This window comes from Sapajus apella, unplaced genomic scaffold, assembly GCF_009761245.1.
Source record: "Sapajus apella isolate SASKATOON/1434 unplaced genomic scaffold, GSC_monkey_1.0 scaffold3599, whole genome shotgun sequence".
Taxonomy (NCBI): domain Eukaryota; kingdom Metazoa; phylum Chordata; class Mammalia; order Primates; family Cebidae; genus Sapajus; species Sapajus apella.
The window spans coordinates 1-4,485 of NW_022440525.1; the positions used below are offsets into that span (position 1 = coordinate 1).

At 43.8% G+C, this 4,485-nt stretch overlaps 1 pseudogene; it reads right to left on the bottom strand.

Annotated features, from left to right (window-relative positions):
* Positions 1–3,131: 3,131 nt before the first annotated feature.
* On the bottom strand, positions 3,132–3,470 carry LOC116547561 (annotated as a pseudogene).
* Positions 3,471–4,485: the final 1,015 nt, after the last annotated feature.

The window sequence follows — 4,485 nt, forward strand, 5'->3', positions numbered from 1 at the left end:
TTCTTTTTCGTCTTGGTCAATCTGTAAAAACATCATGATAACTTGTGCTTGTGAGCTACTAAAAGGTAGAAAACTCCCTGGTTCTTTATACTTTGAACTGTTGTTTCCTTTTCTTGTTTCTTTTTTATTTTTTGTGAGGCAGGGTCTCTCTGTGTAGCCTAGGCTGCCTCCTGCCTTGGTCTCCCAGAGTTGTGGGATTACAGGTGTGAGCCACTGCGATGAGCATGCTTTGAATTTTTAAATCTCAGTGCCTCTCATTGTCTTAATTTTGGCATAAAATTACCTCATTCTTCAAAAATCATTCCTCAGTAAACTTGGGAAAGCTGCATTAAGGCAGATAATTCATATAGGTACTATGATGAAAAAGAGTTGAAAGAAAATGGTTCATTGGAAATCATTTGGCCAGGTGAGATGGCTCACACCTGTGATGGCAACACTTTGGGAGACTGAAGTGAGAGGATCCCTTGAGTCCAGTATGTGAGGCTGTAGTGTGCTATGACAGTGGCACTACACTCCAGCCCAAGTCACAGTGAGACCAGGTTTTTCTTTTTGTTTGTTTTTTGTTTTTTGAGACAGAGTCTCTCTATTGTCCAGGCTGTCCAGGCTGCCCAGGCTGGAGTGCAGTGGCGCAATCTTGTCTTACTGCAACCTCCACCTCCCAGGTTCAAGCAATTCGCCTGCCTCAGCCTCCCGAGTAGGTGGGATTATAGGTGCCTGCCACCATGCCCAGCTAATTTTTGTATTTTTAGTAGAGACAGTGTTTCACCATCTTGGCCAGGCTGATCTTAAACTTATGAACTCGTGATCCACCTGCCTTGGCCTCCCAAAGTGCTGGGATTACAGGTGTGAGCCATCACACCCAGCCTTTTTTTTTTTTTTTTTGAGACAGAGCCTCACTCTTTCACCCAGGCTGGGGTACTGTGGTGGGATTTGGCTCACTGCAACCTCAGCCTTCCAAGTAGCTGGGATTACAGGCTTGCACCACCACACCCAGCTAATTTTTGTATTTTAGTAGAGACTGGGTTTTATCATGTTGGTGAGGCTGGTCTCAAACTCCTGACCTCAAGTGATCTGCCCACCTCTGCCTCCCAAAGTGCTAGGATTATAAGCATGAGCCACCGCACCTGGCCAGGGACCATGTCTCATAAATAAATAAATGAAATCAATTGAGTCTAAAATTTCCATCATAAAGCAGCATGATTTCGTGTGTCCTTCAGTGGTTAAGGATGTGAGTTTTACACATGGATGTTGGGCCTTATAGCCTTGCAGCTCCCACTCCTCTGCTCTAATTTCGTGGCTGGTATTTGGCCGCACACAGGCTTGGGCTGCCTGCCATCCAGGCTGCAGGCAGAGCTGGCAGTGCTCCCTGGAGAAAGGCCACAGGCTGTCACATCTCACTCATTGTAGTTTGTCTTTGAAGGGTAGACTCCCTTTTGACTTTTGCCTGTTTTTGGTCATTCTCCCATGACTTATGTGTGTGAGTAATTTTTCTAGATTTTTTTTCATTCATGTATTTATTCCACAGTCAAAATGTTTGTAATTTAAAGCTGTAACAGTTTTAAAAGATAAAGGAGAGTTTGTGGCACAACTGCATTAACAAAACAGGCACCAGTCTAAAGTACAGCACTAAACAGGTGTTCTTTGCTCCCATGGTGGGGTAAATACACACAATTACGTATTAGGATTTCTCTGAAGATAGGCAGTGAGGCAAATAACTCTTCGAAATGAAATGCCCAGTGAATAGAGGCAGGCTACAAATTCTTTTTAATTCATTTTACTGCAAAATGAAAACAATCCCAGAGGTGACAACCAACTCGAACCCCTCATTTCATGTGCATGGCCTTTGCTTCTGTGTTTTTTCCACAGCCACATCCCAATCCAGAAAAGCTTCTGTGCCCCATGCTCAAAAATGTAACCTGAAGTCCCTGAGGTCCTCAGCACAGTCTGACATTAATGAGCCTGTGTGTGACCTTCATCCACAACCTCCAAAGAAATCAGAAGCACAAACACACACAGCACCATTTCTTTTTTTTCTTCTGTCACCCAGGCTAGAGTGCAGTAGCACAATCTCTCTCACCGCCACCTCCGCCTCCTGGGTTCAAGCAATTCTTCTGCCTCAGGCTTCTGAGTAGCTGGGACTACAGACCCACACCACACCTGGCTAATTTTTTGTATTTTAGTAGAGATTTCACCCTGTTGTCCAGGCTGGTCTTGAACTCCTGAGCTCAGGCTATCTACCTGCCTTGGCGTTCCAAAGTGCTAGCATTATAGGAGTGAACCACTGTGCCCAGCCTTGCACCATTTCTTTTCTTTTTTTTTTTTTTATTTGAGATAGAGTCTCGCTCTCTCTCCAGCTGCCAGACTGGAGTGCAGTGGCGTGATCTCAGCTCACTGCAACCTCTGCCTCCTGGGTTCAAGCAATTCTCCTGCCTCAGCCTCCCGAGTAGCTGGGACTACAGGCACGCGCCACCATGCCCAGCTAATGTTTGTATTTTTAGTAAAGATGGGGTTTTACCATTTTGGCCAGGATGGTCTCAATCTCTTGACCTCGTGATCCACCCGCCTCGGCCTCCCAAAGTGCTGGGATTACAGGCTTGAGCCACCATGCCCGGCTGCACCAGTTCTTTAAACAATGGCTTTAACTGTCAAATGAGCTCTGGCAAGCTGTATGCCTTTCATAAACCAAAATATCGTCCTCATATCTTCCTATTTTTCTTGCAAAACTGTTAAGTCATCCAAGTAAAAGAAAATTTTTAGGCCAGGTGTGGTGGTTTACACCTATAATCCCAGAACTTTGGGAGGCAGAGGCAGGCAGATCACAAGGTCAGGAGTTCAAGACCAGCCTGGTCAACAGGGTGAAACGCTGTGTCTACTAGAAATACAAAAATTAGCTGGGTGTGGTGGTGGACACCTGTAATCCCAACTACTGGGGAGGCTGAGGCAGGAGAATTGCTGGAACCCAGGAGGCAGAGCTTGCCGTGAGCCAAGATTGCACCACCGTATTCCAGCCTGGGCGAAAGAGCCAGACTCTGTCCCAAAAGAAATAAAAATAAAAAACTAAATTAATTTAACAATGAAAAGGAAAATTCAAAGGATTTATGCCAAAAACAACCAGTCCTCTGCAGCCTAACTCATTTGCTTTTGTACTGCGAAGCCACATAGAGGGCGATCAGGCAGGAGATGGTCTCTCCCACGGTCAGCACCATGGTGGTCGGTAAAGCATTTGGTCAGGCAGGCCTCATTTCAGGTGGATGAGCACAGCATCAGCATTCTGGAAAAAATTCTGCAGCTCTGGAACTTTGTTTTTTCCCAGCATAATCCTATGCTGTGGAATCCGAGGTCAGTTTAGTTGGTGTGGCAAATATAAGTGGTGCTTCTGTGAAAATCACAGGCTTTCCCTGTGGGCTATAGGCCTCCGAAGCCCATGTTCCCACCAACTTCCGCATGAAGCCACTAAATTCGTAGTACATGATGCCTGGAATCTGGCTTCCCGTGTCCGCTGCCTGCATGACCGCCTCAATTTTTCTAGATTTTTAAAATCTTTGCTGCAGGAAGGTTTGTCTGACCAAGCTAACTCTGCCACTACCAGAAACGTGGAAGCTATAACCTCCCCAATTTTCTGTCTTTCCTTCCTTCCATCCTATCTCAGCCTCCTGAGTAGCTGGGACTACAGGTGCACACCACCACACCCGGCTAATTTTTTGTATTTTTAGTAGAAATGGGGTTTCACCATGTTGACCAGAATGGTCTCAATCTCCTGATCTCATGATTCGCCCACCTTGGCCTTCCACAATGCTGGGATTTCAGATGTGAGACAGCATGCCTGGCCCAGTTATCTTTAAACAGGCTTTTATAATCTTTTAAATAGTTTCACTTGAACTTACTTGAAATGCCCACATCAGACTTTGAGTCAGAGGACCTAGGGTTGGCTTCTATCACTACGACTTTTATTTATTTATGTATTTATTTATTTATAAAGGTACAACCATGTTCATCATTACTAGTCATATAGTCTAAATTAGCAAAACCATAGCAAAATAAAATATAATATTAATATATTAATATAGACATTAAAAGATATTTTTGAATGCACTTAATTTTTAAAAAATTTTTGTGGGTACATAGTAGGTGTATATATTTATGGAGTACATGCGATATTTTGATAAGTGCAGAATAATCATATCATGGAAAATTGGGTGTCCATCCCCTCAAGCATTTGGTTATACTCTTTAAGTTATATTTCAGTGTTATGAGTACTACCTTTAGGTTTGTGGGCAGAGCCTTGGTTTCTTTATTTACTAAATAGCAATACTAATTAATAAAACATTCTGCAGCATGACTGAGATAATGGATGGGAAGGTGCATTATACATTTATTCAGCAAATATTTATTAAGAAGCTCTCATGTGGCAGGCTCTATTCTAGTACTGGGGTTTGGTAGTGAATAAGAAAAACCTGGCCGGGCGCAGTGGCTCAAGCCTGTAAT